At 32.7% G+C, this 20,881-nt stretch overlaps 1 protein-coding gene across 1 annotated transcript in view; it reads right to left on the bottom strand.

The window, feature by feature from the left end:
• Positions 1-6,774: 6,774 nt before the first annotated feature.
• Positions 6,775-20,881, bottom strand: part of LOC144436351 (ELAV-like protein 2) — a 123,899-nt gene continuing 109,792 nt past the window's right edge. Inside the window, exons 7-9 of the transcript XR_013480952.1 lie at positions 11,222-11,295; positions 7,144-7,204; positions 6,775-6,859 (exon numbers count right to left, since the gene is read on the bottom strand). The gene's annotated coding sequence lies outside the window, so the exon portion shown is untranslated. The remainder of the gene's footprint in view (positions 6,860-7,143; positions 7,205-11,221; positions 11,296-20,881) is intronic.

Genomic DNA, 20,881 nt, shown 5'->3' on the forward strand with positions numbered 1-20,881 from the left:
ATTGAGGACTAGACGACTGTCTGCCCATGTTTATCCGCTAAATACGCCTGTCAATGTGACGCCATCACGGCGAGTTTGTGTCAAGTCCAAGCCTGGCTGAATGATTAGAACCAAAATAAAGATTAATTCCAGTACTTACAGGCAAGACAGGCCCACCTGACACCCAACACACTCTCTATATAGAAAATCACCTCCCACACAAAACCAACTGTGCCACTCTTTGTTCATTTCCAAAAATAGAAAAATTACAGACCGAGTTTCATTCCTAAGTTTTAATAGCACTATGCCCTCTATTCATAAAATGAAACAAATTCTTTGTCAAAATGATCAAAATATGTTTTCTTGTCAGTCACCACAAGAAACAACACCAAATTTTGGTCGGTCACACCAAATTGATGTGCATCCAATTAACTGAGAGGGTACACTCTTTAAAAATTGTGAAAAGTTGAATTTTGAAGAAAAAAATTGTATGCAGATACAATATGTCTAGGGCCTTCTTGTTACTTTTGAGTTTACAAATACAAATAAACAGGATGTCATGTTCTGAAATCCACACAGAATCATATATACATAGAAATTAAAAAATAAATGAATAGATATACATAATTTAATAACTTTCAAATTTTCTCATCTTAATATCGTCCATTACATTTTTATTCCATTAACTTAACAACCACGTAAAGTTGTAATTCAATCTACATCCAATAAAATCACAAAATACAAAAAAAAAACCTATACATGACCCGGACCTTTCAAATGTACGGTGATATTGTGCTTAAATCTTATAGAAAAAAAATTAGATATGGATTTTTGATCAGCAGAATTCTAAATGTTATTGTCTAAATTACTGATAAAAATATTGATAATCTGTTTCTCACTTCCCCTTATGATTAAATAGAAAAAAGAGCCACCACCCACAAAAAGTATGATATGCAGAATTTCAAATATTGCCACTGACATTGTTCATAGAAGTAATGATATTGCACCCTATCTGTTTTTTTATCTTTTCCGGGGGAAAACAAAGAACTGCGTGGGTGTCCCAGTTTTAAACTTTGAAATTCTGTAATTTATTGCTGGTAACTGTATTATATGATACTCTGTCATTGTAATAGCCTGCATATAATGGAATAATGAATTTTGCAGGAGATTCGCCGGGCCGACCAATTTCGTTCACAACATAATGGAGAGTCCATTTCAGTCTATAGGCTATATTGATGACAAAAACACCTCCAACTTCGATAAAATAATGACTTTTACTGTTTTAAGGTTTGAAGATCACATTGTACATTTGAACTCAACTTCAGTATTGGATAAAGTTAGACAACATTCACGTGAAACTCTTAACGTAGTCACACGCGGAGAAGCACTTCTGGGACTCTGTAAACATCTGACTTCAAGCCAACTGTTTGAGACACTTGATAGTTGCTAATGCTGCTCATTTTGACACTACAATTAACTCAATATTATGTAAATACAATTTCAAATTACACTCAATTATTGCTGGTTTTAAGTATCCTTTATTATCAAGTATTGAAACCATAGTGTTTGATAGAGTGCTTGTTTTAATACACATGTCACTTTTATACATACTGCACTCTGTTTCCATACATGTGTTTATATAGTGTCCCTGGATTTCAGTGACTTAGCGAGCTCAGAGACCAGTAACACATTTTGTAGCTGTTGGTTAGAAACAAGGAAGGCAGAATCTAGGGGCCAGTTGATACCACTTTTTTGCTTCAAAATGAAGTAGCTGGAAGTAGTGACTTTCATTTTATGAATCGGATGTCAGAAATGACAAGATGGCCTGCTACCCATGTTACTTTGTTCTCCATTAAACACCTGTTCGTGTTTTCTCCTCAAACTCTCTTCCATTTGTGTTTCCAGAATGTGCAACAATTTAGCTGATGACAGTTTAAACCACTTTCATAAAAATTATGCATTTAAGTCTTATTTTGGACACATTTTTTTTTCTAAAATGTTTACAAATAGTTGTTGTCTTTAGGTCAACAAAATATTGCTAAAAATCAATTTTTGCAATCTTTTCCCCAGAAAAAAATTGTGGGAAATTTGTGCACTTACACATAGCGGAGAACTAGCTGACCTGTTTATTTGTGATGTAGACTTTGATATCCACTGAACAAATTTACGATATTTTTTAAAAAAAATCTGTTTTCCTATAATTCATGTTTGGGGGTTCATTTTTATTTCAATCATAGACATAATGTAAATCTTGCAATCATTAGATAAGAATGGAAAAAACATGGAGTCTCACTCGCTATGAAATATGTTTCATTAATATTGTTTTTATGGAAAAAAAAGTTTAAAACAAGAATTTTTGGCGGGAAAGTGACACAATTTTATTGATTCATGCAAGAGTGTTAAGTCTGGAGGTATGTCAAAAAGCCAAAATTATTCAAAAATATTTGGTGGGAAAATGATTAATATTAAGAGAGGTCAACTTATCGAGCAATAATGATATTTGACTCAAAAAAATGACCTATCATTCAGTTCAGTTGTACAGCTTTGCTTAGTCAGAAATCAAAATAGAGTATTATTTAAACAGTCAAATTTTACAAGTTCACTTGCACATGTGTTAATAATTACTCAGCTGCTAAAACAAAACATGATCTGAAAATATTAAGATTCATTATAATTCATGTGCATTTCAGTGAATATTCCAACATGTACTTTCGATAGAAACCTTTCAAATTTAATTGTTCAAGTTCAGCTGTATTTTAGTAGATATTTCACACAATAATAGATCTCTAGAAATTAATTTAGAAGTTCTTCAGTGGACTGAAATCAGATCTCTACTCCAAATCAAGTTCATCTGTAGATCATTATAGATATTCCATTGCAAAATACAGAATTCATGAAATTTTGGAGTTCGTCACTGGAGTGAATCAGAACTATACTCAAACACAAAAATAGAGCTCTATAAATTCAATTTTTTTTCAAGTTCATCCGTACTTGATATTTGATTACAAAAATAGAATACTAGAAATCCAATTTTGTAGCTTTGTTTTTATTTCAGTGCATAGACAGACGCCAAATTAATTGTTTTGTACTCCACTTTACTTACATTATCAATCTATTCCCGTCGTGTCAATAAGTTCAAACCATGATTCTGTTCAGGTCACGATCTTTTCGCACTTTTCCCTGACCCCAATTTCTACCTCTATGCATTAAAGTAGGCAGGGAGTCTAACAGGAGTGGCAGCTATCTCATTATTTAATAGACTCGCATAGAATATAACAATACTGTATAAGTACATCAAAGAGAACTCCCTGTCGCCGTTCTAAAACTAGTTTGTCGATGATTTGGCAGAAAAGAAACAAATCAATAGAAGATGGCCATTTGGTGTACTTAGAACAAAAAAACTAGCATAAGTGAACAAATTGTAATTAGTAGAAACAATAAGTATACAGGAAAAAGAATGCAAATCAGGGAATGATTATTTTGCTGTTAATTGCAAATCAATAAACACTTTATGAAAAAATAATTTTAAATGGAACACAACCATCTGGGTTACTAAAAACAAAAAACTAGTAAACTGAATGAATTTTTATTAGTAACTGAAAAATTAAGTTTACAGTTTTATTACATATTTAAAAAACATTAAAAATCAGGAAATATCTATTATGCTAAATAAATTAATAGCAAGGTATAAATGAACATTTTTGGAAAATTAATTTGAAAATTGGACATACTCGTTTGGCGTTCTAAGAAGAAAGAACTTGTGAACTGAACAAAAAGTAATTAATAGAAACATAAAGTATGTACTAAATAAAAATATTGAAATTGACAATATTAATTTTGCTAAATAGATCAATTAATAACAAGCGTTTTATGAAAAAGTAATTGAAAATGAAACATTCATTTTAAATAGTGTACTAGAAATAAAAAAAAGTAGCAAACTGAACAAATTAGTTGAAACAATAGGTAGATATCTGAAAACAATAGCAAATCAGGGAATATTCTTTATGTTAATTTCAAATCAATAGTTTATGAAAATATAACTTGAAATAGCCTGTAGCTTTTTGGCATAAGGAGAGCAAGGAACTAATAGACTTAATGTCTAAGCTGAAACCATCATTATACACATGAAAACAACAGAAATTAGGAATATTTAATTTTGCAGACTATAAGTCAAAAGATTTAATATGACAAAATTAGATTGAATCAGAATAACAACAAATACATGCTCAGGCATAAAAATTGCTCATTTCAAATTGTCACAATGTGAAGCAAATTACAGAAAATAAATGATTCTTATTAGCATAAAAACAAAAGCAATCAAGTCACAGTTAAGTTTGTGATTGCAAATTAACAGTAATCGAAAAACAGGAAATTAACATTTCAATAAAAAAAGAAAGAAAGATAATTTGTAATTTATATCGTCGTGTAAATTTGAGTGAATTGCATAAAAACAAAAGAAACACAGCTAAAAAATGTGGACTTTATTTTGACTTTAAATTTTTTAAAATTACTTTGACCCCCAAGATAAGATACTCGTCAGTTACAATACTTCCGAGAGAGTTTGATGAGGTGTATAAGAAGTAAATGAAGACAATTGTAAGATAAATAGACAAGCACATTATACAGACTGTACTGTTATAGACCTGATTTCTTTCCGGAATAAGATTTTTTTTTTTTAAAGTGACGCCACAGATGAGGCAAAGGCATAAAGGTGTATATGGAAATAGAAGTAAATTGTTACCATTTTACTTTTTTGCATGCAAAAACAATGTTTAGGGTTGGGGGCTTAAACTAAGGTAGGTAGGGTTATTGGAAACTCATTATTTTTTTTTAATTTGGCCTTATGTAGTGTAAATACAAGTGATGATACAATAAAAACAAAAGACCTCACAGGATGTATAATTTACACTGTAAACTAATTAACCAAAACTAATGAATAATTGAATAAAAACAAAAGAAATAATTGTACGACTTTTAAGATAAATATGCATAAGAATGTAAACAGAAAGGGGTCAAAATGATTTTAAAATCGAAGCCAATATGTATGCAGACATCCTGTTAAGAAGTAAAAAAAAGCAATTTAACAACGTTAATTCGTGTTTCTGGAATTCTGATCATATACTAGTATGTCCTTCGTCTATTTCACAATTTGGATAGATTTAGTATTGCGTCCATTTCATACCATGGATTCAATTTCCCGACTTACATTACCAATTCCCTTCTAAATCACCGGAAACTGGTAAACAAGGCATAGATAGATTGATTTTCGTTCTGATGTGTATAGTAGTGATTATCAATGTTTTGAGCATCATCAACATTTTGTATCACCAGAGCTGAGTGCCATCACTGATTTTAATATCAGGGCTTTAGCATCGATTGTTTTGATCGCATGACCAAGTGTTGTGAACATTTTCAATCTAAAGTTCATCAGCATGTCAAAAGTAAGGGATAATAAGCTGTTATCATCGTTTCAATATTCAGACCGAAATCAATATTTGCATATTTTGGCTGAGTGCCACTATAATTTTGAAATATTTAAAGATAAAATTCATAAAAATTTGCCATTTTGCTCTAAGGTTGAGTTTCATTTCATTATTGAAGAATCGAGATGAGCATCAATGTTTTTTTTATACTTATTGTAATCAGATGTTTGAAATTAGGCTATGAGATTCGCCATTTTGGTGCCAAGTGTCCTAAGTATTTTGATATTGGGAATGAATATCTTCAGCATTTTAATATCAGGGCCTAGATTCATTTCAATATTGGGACTGAGCCTTGTCAGCATTTTGAAATAGGGTATGACAATTCACCAGTTTGGTATTATGGCCAAGTTTCTTAACATATTGAAATTGGGAATGACTTTAATTCTAATATTGGGCCTGAATCTTGTCAGTATTTCAATACTGGACCTGTACCTTATCAGCATTTGATAGTTATTAGGGCCAACTGTTGTCAGTATTGTGGTACTGGAGCTCATCAGTTTTTCAATATTTAGGCCAGGTTTTATTTCAATATTAGGGCCAAGCATCGACAGTCATTATTGTGACTGAGTTTCATTCCAATAGTCATCGAACATCGTCAGTATTTTGATATTTAGGCTGAGTTTCATGTCAATATTTGGCCTGGCACATCGTCAGTATTTCGATATTTAGGCTGAGTTTCATGTCAACATTAGGCCTGGCACATCGTCAGTAGGCTGAGATTTATTTCGGTAGTGGGGCAAATTCAAGCGTCATCAGCATTTGATATTCATGATATTAGGACAGAGACTGTTGTTGATCTCATAACACCTTGCTTGATTTAATTGTCAACTACAAAGCCACGACAGCAAGGTGTCTTTGTAACATTATAGGAAGTTGAATAGAATCCCTAAACAATTACAGACACCGATTAGATTGGATTTAAGAAGAGTATAAAAGACACCCCCCCCCCCCCATGGCAATTAATTCTACATAACTGATCATACAGAAACCATGACGATGAAGTTCCAATAAGTAAGTCATTGATGATGACTTTATTATGAATACTGTAATGTGATGTGATGTGATGTGATGTGACAGTATAACTCTGCTGAAAGTGTGAATTTGAAAAACAATGAACCAGTAAAATTCATAGAAGTTTACTGAGGTACAAAATGAGCCAAAGATTCAAAGTATTTTGAATTGAAACCACAGACATATGTTATATTGTTAAATTGCTTTAATCTTAAACTTTGAATCATACATCTTTATTATTATTTGCATATACTTTCCAACTATTTTATTATTTGATGTTTGCATTTCACAAAAAAAAAATGTTATTTCTCAGAAAACTGCAGAGTCGAAATAATCCAGCTCAAATAGAATCCAATATTAAATAAAGTCCTTTGTAAATTGTTTTGCTGAAAAAGAAAAAGAAAAACAAACTTTGTTATAATATAGACTTGATGGTTATAAATGAGATTAAATGAACAGAATCTAGAATTTTGCACTGTTAGTTGGTGGTATATTTACTCTACATATTGTCTCTATTGAATCCATGTAATTGTCACTGGAACTACTTTTTGTATATTTCTTCTAATGTTTGACTTTTGTTTGTAGGTGATGGAACTTACATGCAATTTATTTAAAATAAAGTTTAAAATTAGTCACAAAATTATAGACAAAAATGTTTGTTTTTAATTACCTTTTTTTAATCACAAGCTTGACATCAGTTCAATGAGTAGGAGCGTTACCATGACCCTAGTCTGAAACAAAGTTGAAAAGAGTAAAAAAAAAAGTTATAGAAAACAAATATTTATGTATTTCTATAAAGCGACTTACATGTCACAATTATAACATGAATTCAATAAACAGAATTGTTACTAACTATAGTTTTCGTCTAAAATAAATATGAAAGGAATAAAAAATTTATGAAAAGCAAGAATATTTGTTGAACAATTTTTTTTTATATTTATTTATTAATCTTTCATATACAGACACCATTTCAGTGCATTAGCACTGTTCTCCCAAAGGAAACTGTAGCAAGATTACGTACACAGAAAAAAAGGGGGGGAAAAGGGGACAAACCAGGACAAAAAGTTACCGATGCACAGTGTACTTTAAAAGATATCCACCCACATTACCAGACTACATTCTAATTTGGGTGTGAAAAAAAGACTAAACAAAGATAACCAAAATATGATACTTTCCAACAGCAAGATCCTAGCTTTGATGGTGACAAGTTGATTAAAAGAAAAGGCAAAGCTACAAAATGTCGTACATAATAACATTAAAAAAACAACTATTATTTTTAGGTGGCAGAAGTTAATTACATTACGACAAAAAAAACTCCACAAAACAGGAATTATAATGACATTTTGATTAAATGGTTATATTTGAAGGTGACAAAAGTTGATGAACACAAAATGACAATGCAAACAAAATCATAATGACAATTTTGAAAAGGTTAAATGGTCCTGATGAAATTAACTTTTTTTTGAAAGATTAATGGTAATGAACACAGCCCCATGCTGGTACATTTCAAAACTACATTGTTCGTCGTCTATTGCGTGGAAATTTACATACACTTTGTGCAATGTCAGTTGGTTTTTCTTTTGTCTCTAACAATACAAGTGGCAGTACTTTTCATCAGTTCACAATAAAAAAAAAATCAATGCCTTGTGTCAACAAAGAGATAAATATGGATATTGCAAGCATTAAAATCACTGTAGGAAGAGGGAGTAAATTGATCGGGAATTAAGTACCATGGTCGTAACTCATGTAGTAGCAATGTTTAGTGAAATGGATTACATCTAAACTGGTTTTTAGTCCCATATTAGACTTAAATCCACATTTCTTTTGTTATTTTCATTTAGGTTCATGACTGTCTGGCGCCAGCCAGTTTTGACGATGCTATTACTTCCAAACAATAAATCACATAACATGTCTCACAAGACTTAACTACGTAATTTATAACTGTTAAGAAATAAACTATTGTCATCTGCACGTGTGGTTTACAGTTTTTTCCTATGGATTGCGTAGTGAACGGCATTCATGCAATATATCTTAATGACAGCTATAAATCTATAAATCATGGTAAAGATTTAATCTTAATGAACATCCTGTAAAGAGTCTCTTTCCTGTTGTCAATGTTTTCTATCTTGTCCTTGTCCATCTTCTTTCACGGTGACTAATTTAGGATCTATATCTCTTTTCCATCTAAAAAACTCAAAAATTAAAATCTGTCCATTTCTCTTCCGTAATCGAAGAAATAAATTCCAGGCTTTTCACTCCGACAAACTATGACACTTTCAAATCTAATCTCTTTCCCATCTGAAAACTAAAAAAAAATTGAATGTCCGGTCCTTTTCCATGAACTAAGAAACTAAAAGCCAAAAAGAAATGTTGAATTTATTGCTCTCTTTGACAAACTAAAAATCTATCCATCTGTTTCTCTTCCCCCAAACTACTAAGCAACATAAATCCATCTTATTTTCATTGACAAACTAAAAAATAAAACCATTTCTTTCCCATCCAAAAAGTTGAAATTTAAGTGCATGTCTTCCTCTTCAATAAACTAAAAAACTTGAAAGCCAACTCTCTTTTCGAAACAAAAAAATCAGGTTTTTTTTCTCACCTTGTCAAACTATTACAGTAAAATCCTATGACTTTCCAATCTACAAACATAAAAACTAGAATTTATCTCCCAACAAACTAAAACAACTTTAAATCTCTCTCTCTCTCTCTCTCTCTCTCTCTCTCTCTCTCTCTCTCTCTCTCTCTCTCTCTCTCTCTCTCTCTCTCTCTCTCTCTCTCTCTCTCTCTCTCTCTCTCTCTCTCTCTCTCTCTCTCTCTCATCTCTCTTGTATTTTTTTCTCGCCCCTCGTCAAATCGTTAATTTTTTTCTATCTCTTTTTCATCTACAAACAAAATACTTTATCTCTCAACAAACTTGAATACATCCCTCTCTTAACCAAAAAAATCTTTAAGATATAGCTTTCTGACAAACTGTAACTACTATCTATTTCTGTGCCATCTACCAAAAAGTTGACTTCACTGATTGTTTGACAAACTACAAAATTTACTGCATCTCTTTCCTGCCAAAAATTGAAAATCTTAAATCCATTGTTGTCTCTTTGATGATCAGGGTCTGAGCCTTCATTTATGAAGTTTACCATTAAAGGAAGAAGAAGAAGACCAAAAAAATCTATTCTCTTTTCTCTCTTCAAAAACTTAAAATCTAAGTCGCTCCCATTTATACAAAAAAAAAGAATTAATCTCTTTTTGTACTAAAAAATAAAATCCATCTCATTCCTATACAAAAAACCTGCAATTTCATCTCTCTTTGATGACCCCTTCCCCCCCAAAAAACCCCCATAAATTTCTGTTCCCCATCCGCAAACAAGAAAATTAGAGAATCTTGAAAATTGTATATTCTATCAACGAAAGAGAGGTGAAACAGAAAGATGAACAATGTGTGTGTGTGTGTGTGTGTGTGTGTGTGTGTGTGTGTGTGTGTGTGAGAGAGAGAGAGAGAGAGAGAGAGAGAGAGAGAGAGAGAGAGAGAGAGAGAGAGAGAATATTCATTCAGGGAGCCTCAGAGAAAGACAGACAGCTGTAGTTGTAAGATCTTTGGATGAACTGTTCTCTTTTGTATTTAATGTTACATACATCGTACATACATATTAGTCATTAATTCCCACAGCTGAAGTAAGGTGTGTGTTTGGGTCAACAGTTTACATGTCTTGCTGCCCTCACTGGAGTATTGAAGAGCAATAAAGTAAACAAACAAATCAAGTGTCGAAATTGACAAATACTGATTCATAATGTACAAACACATAATTGTCTGACTCAGCATATAGTCCATGGTCACTTAATTCATTGAGTTGACACGCTATAAAATAACATCGAAGGCAAAATTTCATCCACTTTCAGAATTACTCATTTCAAGGGTGAGAAAACGATATTTGCTGACTCAACAACTTCACATCGGAATATGATGATGCAGGTTGTATTGTTAGTCACACATTTTCTTCTGGGAGTATTTCTTCTTCTCCACTCAACGTGTTCTGACTCATTCATTTATTACACCTGAATCCGTCCGACAAGTTGTAATTTCCAACTCCAATTCTGCGAGATGATTCACAATGACCTCATAGTTGCTGGGGGGCTGGATTGATGGACTGTTGTGATATACAGCTTACAAACCTTCTCGTACCACTAAAAACAAATAATGGGGTCGCAGACACCAATATCGTGATCAAAGTACACTTTTGTTATGAGCTTAACGCTGGCTTTTTTTTTAGATCAAACATTAGAATTAAGCTATTCATGCGTACTTAGATCTATGGTTACGATTATGATGCTCTGAGGGGTGGTTGAACTGAGCGGATTCATAATTGGTTGTTGTGTGGTACATACACTTGCTTAGAAGCCAATCAGATCAAAGAATTGCCTCAAGGCAAGTAATCTACCCTTTGCCCAAAAAAATGGAAAATTAAAGTAATTTTTTTTAAAATGACAAATGATAACAGCCCATTGTTGTACACCTCTGACAAATAATGCTGACGAGATTTCAGTGAAGATTTGAGATTCGGTTTCCAGAAATCTTTTGACTCTGTGAGTAGAAAATTGAGATACAAAATGATAGTTCTTTCACAAAGTGCATTGATCGATGCATTACCTGCCCAAAAAGTGGAAAATTGAAGTAAAATTAATGGACTATTTTTTGGAGAATGGCAAAAAATTATTATTTTCTTTTGAGAACTATATGTTCGATTTACCTTGTTCATTTTCTTCTTGGTTTTTATCTGTTCAGCATATTGACGATCTCACCACATCACATCAATAGGTGAACCTAATATAAAGAAAGAAAAAAGTGATAAACAATTAAAGAAAACAGAATATTTCTTGCGAGTTCAGGTTGTAATGCCACCACAATTTCTATTTTAAATACTTCTTTCAAAATTCAAACATCATGTATTGTACAAAATTGAAAATTTTTGGGTTTTTTTGTGGAAAATCATCCCAACATGAGAATGAATCACATTAATAAGTAACATATCTTTTTTATTGGATTTGGAAGCGATAAAACAGCTAGGTTATTAAAGTTCCCGTCTTTTTTTTTAATTTTGTAAAATTTTATTGAGTTTTGAATTTGTTTTCCATTTAATAAATTGTAAATGTATTCACAGACAGACATTCTAATAAATGTAAAGGTGAGAAGATGGATGCATAAATAGATTTAATGATGAAAAATTAAAGTGTATTCTATTTTGAGCGGCAAAAGTTAATTTGTGTCGTACAAAAAATGCCCATTTTGTTGCGATGGAATTCTGATGGGAAAATGATTGGATATGATTACATAGTGATATTGACCGATGTACCTTTTTTAGAGTAATTTTTTGTGTGTAATATTTGTTGTATTTATCCAGCTCTTCATGAGGTGGACATGAGAGCTCCTCAAATCTCTGCTGTCTAAATATTGCTGGTTAGACCACTTTACTCCTACTTGGTTTCCTTTGTGTTTCACAAAATGACATTAAACCACACGGCATAGACGTTTGAAATGTCAATTAGGCTCTCATTATTCATCTGAAATCATATCATTTTCGAGCTACGTTCTCTTCCTCTTTGCAATTGTTGACAGTTTATTAGATTGGGTTGATTTGTCAGTGAGACCCGTGTATAACCATCTAAAAGCATTCATGGCACCAGAATGCTCAATTGCATTTTCGTTTTGTCGCTTTTAAAGTGAGGCGGTCTTTGTTCTCTTTTATTTGAATTGTCATTTTACACTCGAGTTGTCTGAAACTCAAGGAATTAACATCATATGTCTTAAGCATCTGTATCAATATTTCTTCCATTTATCTCTACTGTAATGAATACTATTGTACTTTCATCATCTCTGCAGCTCAACTTCTTAATACTGTAGACTGGCATTTTTAGATGTCTGAGTACCAGACAAGAGAAATGCATGAAATTGCAAAATTTTATACTGTAGGTATTTTCAGAGTTCTGTTGCTTTAAGATGTCCGAATTCCAGACTTGAACAAATGGTATATGAATTTATTCAAAATATATACCACAGATATTTGTAGAGTTGGGTTGTTTTTAGAAGTCTGAGTTCCAGACATGAACAAATATGAATTTATGAAAAATATATACCATAGATATTTCTAGAGTTGGGTTGTATTTAGATGTCCGAGTTCCAGACATGAAAAAATATATGAATTTATTCAAAATATATACTACAGATAGCTTTATTAGTGCAAAAATAGGCAGTATTGTTCGCTCAAGTTTCCATTGATAAATTTTCAGTTCTGGAATTTTAGTATTATAGAGAAGATTTCCATACTTTGTACAATAATTTTGGTAGGTAACCATGGTAACAGAGGAGCCATCTGGTAAAACTGGCATAGATTTCTATAATTTTGGTGGAGAAGGGTTTAAACAGAAGGGCAATCTGATAAAACTTACCTAGATGTCATATTTTGCACCATAGGGTCACCCCCAAATGTGAACTCGGATAGACTTTTACAATTTACTACCTTATAAAAAAGCCAGTCTGACACCCTGTATTTAGGGTGTAACTACATAGAGTTAAAGAAACCAGGGTAATTTAAGTTTTTAAAAATAAAACCACTGAAATAATGATCAAGCTGTCTTCAATATTTAGTACACATTCCAAATGTAATCATGATTCTTTCTCAATTCAATAAATGTTTTACAAAATTGATACTTTCTTAATAGTGCTTTGTTCTTCACAAAGTACCCAACATATTTCATCAAAATGGGGTCCTTATAAAATACATATCTCGCTGTCAACTCCTATAAAACTACAAAATCACGGTGATTACCTTTCCAAAATAACTTTCTGTTTCTCCTGAGGGGAATTTGACTAAAATTTCCATGGAAATAAAAGATTATTATTAACGATATGATTGAAGGTCACATCTAAGTCAGATTAACCAATTATCATTAAATGGAATAAAAAATTTAAGTTTTCTGTTTTATTGAGCGTCGATTTTTGGTCGTCCATAATTTAATATGTGTGGACAGCTTTTACAATGCATTAATCTAAGGAGAAAAAAACTGAAATATTAATAATAAATCCACCGGCCATCAAATTAATATGGTTTTAAAAATTACTGACATCGAGCTAAAAGTCTATGACAGTCATTTCTAAAGTAATAAATCTCAAAATTATTTGTTCCCATCACATGCATTTATGAGATACTGAAATTTTCCCGTCATTTTCATAAAAATTTAAAACCGAGCGTGAATGCAGACGTGAATATGTAAACAAAGGTGGCAAGTTTTATGGACTCATCTGACACTCTGGAATAACTAATAACTGATTATTCATAGTGATATGGAAAAACTGTGATTTATTCCCGAAGGACCCGTATACACTCTATTTTCTCCAAGCTCAGTTTTGATATCGTATTCGGCACTTATTACAACTAAAAGCCAGTGTTTTGTCACTCGCAACTGTAACTGACAAAGCACATTAAAGTTTGTTTGGCGTACTTAATACATAGCTTTTGATCTGTCTGTCTCCCAGCTTGGCAAGCTTAGGCAACAATTTAAAAATATTTTGTTGGAAGGTACTGAATCTTAAAAATTTTTCTGACACATTTTCATTATTTAAAACAATAAACGCTGATGAACTCGTAGCAGATAATGCATCCATGATATTTATGCAAGTTTGAGATCGTATATTCCGCAGCGATATTTACATATTAATACTGTGACACTGTCACTGACGCATACTTCAGTATGAAAAATAAAAAAAGTAAAAAACTCAGGACATACATCATGAAATTGTAATCAAATGGCTGCGATTTTGTACTTTCTTCCTTGAAAGGCCTTGGTAGTTACTGTCAATTTCAAGCCTAACCAATATCATTCCTAACAGCAACGCTACATTTGAAACACAGTGCAACAAAAGAACTTCTGTGACACTCGCATTAAGAGTAAATTGATTTCAGTAAAAGGGGCTTTTCTTTCTAGTGTTTACAAATGCAAGTATAAACCTTCCCTTGTTTAACACAGTTTTACAAGACACTGGGTATGAGACAAGTTATCTACCATGATGGCTTGTCACAATACATCACTCAATCTGACCAAACACTTCTTTTCACATCACGTTGTGATTTAGCGGAATTAATTGTGACAGTTGGAATTGTGAACACGTTGAGTTTTATATTTATGCAAATAATAGTATAAATGTCAGTACACCCACTACATGACAACTTAGATTTTTTATCGATTTTAATTCGATCATGCCATCAACCATTGTACCATGGTAGTCATACGATGATGGTGCCATAGTGTATAGCTTTTTTTATCAGTTTCAATTCTACCATAAAACATGTACCCATAGTATAGTATTTTGACTTGGATCAGTTTCAATTCTGCCATCAAGTATATGTACCCATGCTATAGTATCTTGATTGTTATCAATTTCAGTTCTACATTCAAACATGAACCCATACTTCAGTTCATATAATATATTCATTTTTACCAATTTACAATTGTTTATTCAATCATTTAATTAATTAATTAATTAATTAATAAATTCATTCATTTATTAAACATCTTTCATTTTTGTATGTTTAGATATCCCAGCGACTGCCTTTTTATTTGTTTGGATATTCCAGCGACAGCTGTGGGCAGACTAAACTTATAATACTGTTTTGAAAACACTACTTAAAAAAAATAATGTCGCTTAATTTTATTAATGTGTGAGAGTTGCTGGTGTTTGTTCATATATTTTATTGCTCCTAATACCATTTTTTATTCACATACATGTTTCTTCTGTGAACTTTTTTATTCTCATTTTTCCTGCACAGTATGAAAATTAAGTTAGCTCAAACCATTAAAAGTGAACAATGAATGCACATATGATATCAAATAATATTATGATTGCTGTGCAGAGAATGGCTTCTGGCTTCAACTTTGCCAACACACTGACTCACACAAGTTCATATGTATTGAAAAGTACCGACTATTCTATAGCCCCCAAATATCAAATATTCAATATTCAATATTCAATATACTCTATGGGGAATAGTCAACTGTCTATTTTTACATTATGACTGGTGATGAAAATAATTATGAATAATCAATATTTTTCAACAAAAGATAAGACATTTATTATTGTAAACCCTAGATGAACTTAGATTATCAGTTTTACTTCAGAAGAAATTTCAGATGTAACAATGTTTCTCTGTTTGTACTGAAAACTTTTAAAGTTTTATGCTACAAACTGCTGACAAGGCAACTTGGTTTTGCTATACAATAAATTTCAGATGCGGCTATTTTTCACCATTTGTGCTGAATTGGAAAGTTTTTAGCCATACAGTACAAACAGCTGTGACTTTGCCCTTTCAAAGTATAAGTTAAAGCAGAAACAAATGTTTACTCAAGGGAACCTCTAAATTTAATGAGCCATATTGCATTATTATTTTGTGCTTCAATCTTTACTATTACAAGTTTAAAATGCAAATTGAAAAATACGTGAAAAGGAAAATCGTTCAAAGTCTAGCATGATAGTAGACAGTATTTCCTTGGGAAGGAAGCGGTTCGTTAAAAGCAAGGTGCCATGAAAATGACTCTAGCAGGGTTTTTTTGTTGTTGTTGTTGCCAGAAATTTTAGTTTTGGCTCCATGATTATAAAATGAAGTTTGACACACAAAAAAGAAAAAGCTTGAAAAGAATTAAAGAGCCTGCCAAAAGTAATATCCTTTCCAACGCAGACTTTTTACATGATGAATTGAAGTCAGTTAAAAAGATTGAGATGAAAATGAAACAACCACACAGCGTCACAATTGGTTTCTGTCTGTTGCATATGATTGGATTTTGTAGCCATGATACAGTATGACGTAGTGCATCTTTTGTTGGCACTTAATTTGCACGCTGAATAGACCTTCTAATAATTTCAATTTTAATTTTCAGTTTTGTTAGTTTTGACGTACTATCAAGAAGCTTGAAATATATGACATAATCCTGTCTGATTATCTTCTGGAATAGTTTATAGGCTGCAAAGATTAATTTAAAAATCGCTCATAGATTTTAGTGACGATATTTCCCTTCGAGGGTTGTCCACATTTCAGGTGGAATGATTTCCTGTAATAAAGCCATAATGATACAACACGTCTGCTGAAATATGAATTCTAATTTTTTTTTTGTATTCAGTCCTAACAGTATTGTATCTTTCTTCCATCGTTGCAGACATACTAGTCTATAATGATGAATACGGCAAAAGGAAGCAGCTGCATGCTGGTAAACATTGTTATAGACCAATGACATATTCATTTGGCTGTCATAATAACACTGAAATAGGCCAACTTGTTATTTTCACGAGGATGACGTTTGAATAATTAATGACTCCATTGACGTGCCAGTGAACCGACACATGAATTTCTACAATGAAAGTGGTCCATTTGAGACGAATGCTTTTACTAGCTAAACGTTATACAGCTGTGTTTATTTCATCCAATATATGGCTGGATCCACAAGAGAAGACTTAGTAATACATCACTTTGATAAGCTTCAACTCCTCCCTACCTTTTCAAAGTCACATACACTAGGCCACAGGTGCAAGCTACACCAGACTAAATCGCTGGATTTACTATTTTTAAAACTTCAAAAGCCCTTTCATGACAAATCACCACGTCTATTGGTTTTGTCACACATGTGTACGTGGCCTGAAAATTGTATTGTGGATGAACTAGATGAGTTAATCTAACCCACTAGTGGTAGTGGTGGTGGTGGGAGGAGGGGGGGGGGGAGATGTACATTAAACGTCCAAATTAAGTACACAACCTTATCCAGTTCATTAGGGGTTAGGCAAGGAATGCGACGTTGTTAAGTTAACAGGCTGGTTCATCTAACTGGTTGATAATGAAAGAGCTGGATGTGTGTGTGTGTGTGTGTGTGTGGGGGGGGGGGGGTAGTTGTGTTCAAGTTAAACAGTCATGTTTATTTAACCCATCAGAAATGAGAGGGGCACAGGTGAAAGTGTGTTGGTGGGGGGGGGGGGTGGACAAATTTAACAGGCAAGTTTACTTTAGTCATAAGTGAGAGCTGAAATGGGATGGAGGTTTGTCCAAATTGATCAGACAAGTTCATTCAATCCATCAGAAGTGAGAGAGTGGGGGGGGGGGCATTCTAAATCATCCAAATGGTGATCCCGAGGAGGGGGCAGTGACATGAACAATAATACAGGGGAATTCTCCTGACTAGGTGTTTGAGGAGGGGGAAGGAGGGGTATCCTATTAACCTGCTATAATGACACCCCTTGTTATATGGAAAGAGTGTGGTATGATTTGAATTTTCAATATTACATGAGGGGGAGGGAGGGGTATCCTTTTGAGCTGCTATAATAACGCCCCTTGTTATATGCAAAGGATGTGGTATGATTTGAATTTTCAATATTACATGTTATCACTTGAGATTCAGAAAAAAGTCACGTGTTGATACTGTCTATGACAGCATTGATGTACAAATTATTAGTACCTTTAATTCCTTGTTAAAAGTTAATGATGTGACTGTACAGAATCGTGACTTAGTTGCTACATGTAGTTACCATAGAAACCATATACTAAATATTAAAACAAATTACATCTAAGGAGTGTACCATCAAATGAAGAGGATACACTGCAATACATCAAAGCAAATATTTCTGTCGTAAAGCCGATGTTTAATGACTTGAAACTGAAATGGCATTTGTTTGATACAAGGATTAGGTTCCTAACCCAGTTTCCAAAACAAGAGTCTGCTCATTCTACACGTTCCACGACTGTTTCTGCTCATTAGAGATATATGTATTAAATGATGAGAAAGATTTGAATTTTACAGATATTTATAAATTATCACTATTATCTTTTTCTCTAAACCAGATATATTGGTACTGTACTGGAGAAATCCATGTTCAAAAGTTTGATTTATTTATACCTCAGATGACACTGTTCTATGTATTTGATCGAAACAACTTTTATGGCTATTAAAGAACGTCTCCTTGTGTACACTGAACAGAAAGTCCTAGGCTTATTTTGGTGCATTCATTTTACAGTTTGATATCAAATTGTTCAGTAAGTGTTTAACAGTTTCAATGTAATAACACAGTCCTGGTCATGTGGCTCAGTCTTTAATATAAACATGGAAAGATCATGTCAAATTTGATCGGCAAAGCAAGCCTGGGGGCATACTAGAATTCAAGTACGAAAACTAGCATAATGAAAACTGTCTAATGATGGTGGTGAGGTGATTTTGACTATAATGGTCTCCACCTTGCATTCTGTTTTATTGTTTGCCAAGGGTGGTAGAATAATGACTATATTTTTCTTTGTCTTGAGTAATGCATATTCTCCCATCTTAAAAAGGAATTCATGGATTTTCTGAAAAAGGATACACTATATTGTCAGAACAAAAGAAAACTATAGTGTTGAAATTTACAATCAGGTGTAGTGTGACTGCATTGTCAACATTTTCCCGCCAAAATGCTGACTGAAGATTTACATATTACAAGGAATTCATGAATTTTCCAAAAAAGCAGAACTATTTTTGTCAGAACAAAAGAAATATATTGTGAGAATTTACAATTATTCTAATTTCAGTCAGGTGTAGTCTGACTGCATCATTGGCAACAGTTTCCCGCCGAAATACTGACTGAAAATTAACATATTTTATTTTTGAATCTTTTATGATAAAATATTGTTTTACTAGTAAACAAGGAAAGTAAGGTCTGTTGTAAATCTAGATATTTGTGACATCTTCAGCCAAATTAATTTAGCAAATACACTAAAACAGCAAAGATGGCAATCTAACAATCAAATTGGCAAGTTAAAAAGAGATTGAATTTCATTAAAAATCATGCTAAATTATAAACCGTATTTGCAAGGGAGGTTGATAGACAGAATTCATGTCAGTCCTAATGGCTTAAGGAGTATGTTAGTCACGTTTTAGGCAGGAGTCGCCAAGCCAATGAGAACATTCCTTAGAAATGTCACCTTAAGCTTGTCGTACGATGTCAATGTCGGTCATAAAAATGCTTTATAGGTTGAGTAGGAAATAAAAATCCAAAAGGTGATGGCATGCAGAGATCCTTGAACTTGTATCACCTTTGTGATGCAAATTGCTGATTTGAAAAACTCACTTTTTTCGTGCATTCTGTTGGTGTAGTCGTCGTGTTCATTACGACAACAGTTCATGACTTTATTAACCTCCGCAGACGTGGGTTTGTACTCATAAAAAGGATGATAGAATCTGAACTTTGGAAATGTCATCTGGAATTGCCACTTTAAGTCTGTCAAATTTACTGAACATAGAGTACAATCAGTTAAGGTTGTGCGGCTTTTTTTTGAGTTCCATTCAAGGAAGAATATTCAAGTCTTCAGAGTACAGCCGCTCAAAGTTGTGTATGAACAATTACGACAAATGTTGGTCATATAAGGTCAAAATTGATTGAAATACAAAAAATTCATGTTTTCGAAAGGTTCAACATAATTATAAAAAATTTGCTTCATTACTGTGATGGGTTTCAGTGACAAAGTTTTGACATGCTTTTAAATGCTTTCCTATGAATTTTTTCTTTCATTTGGTCAGATTATGTCAAAATTGATTGGAAGTACAAAAAAAAAATTCATGTTTTTATGAAGTTCAATGTAATTAATAAAAATACAAGACATTTTTTTGATGGTTTTTTGGGCACAAAATTTTGGAATGATTTTAAGGATGATTTTCTGTGCAAGTTTGCTTTCATTTGTAAAAATTTTGCTACCCAAATGAAGAGTTGAATATTTTCTTTGATTTCTAAAGGTCAATCAGGTGGAGTCAGGTGATATTGTAAAACCAAGCTTTGTTAGATTATACAAAGCAAACATTGTAGTGACAACAGTGTTATTGCAAATGAGCAATACGAAACTGAAATTGTGTGAAAACCGATATCTCAAGTCTTGTATCGCAGTTCATCTTTTACCTTCGCAGACATGAATAATGTGAGGGAGTGTTCAGGTTGACAGACAGCGAAGATTGTTATTGTATCAGTCTGATAGTGTCCAAACTAGCTAGTTATCTTCATGCTGGAACTATTATTTAGTCTACACTCAGCATGCAAGTAATAACCCCGGGCAGAGTCATTTCATTTACAAGTCAGATCACTTTAAATGAAGATCCATTTGTTTTCACTATATTGTGTTAGCCATATGACTCGGTCCCATTTTAGACGTGTCTGCCCATGTCTTCTGCCAGACTATTGACACCCCAGAAACACAATTAATCGTCTGACGAAAATTTGTTTAAATTCTTGTCAAATGATCACATTTTTCACCCCAGAAAACACTTCCAACCGTATAATTCTGTCAGTTACTCTACAATTAGACAAAAAAAGAGTAAATTTACAAAGAAAAAAATCGATTTTGAAGGAAAATTTTGTC

The sequence above is a fragment of the Glandiceps talaboti genome, chromosome 6 (genome assembly GCF_964340395.1).
Source record: "Glandiceps talaboti chromosome 6, keGlaTala1.1, whole genome shotgun sequence".
In the NCBI taxonomy this organism is placed as follows: Eukaryota; Metazoa; Hemichordata; class Enteropneusta; family Spengelidae; genus Glandiceps; species Glandiceps talaboti.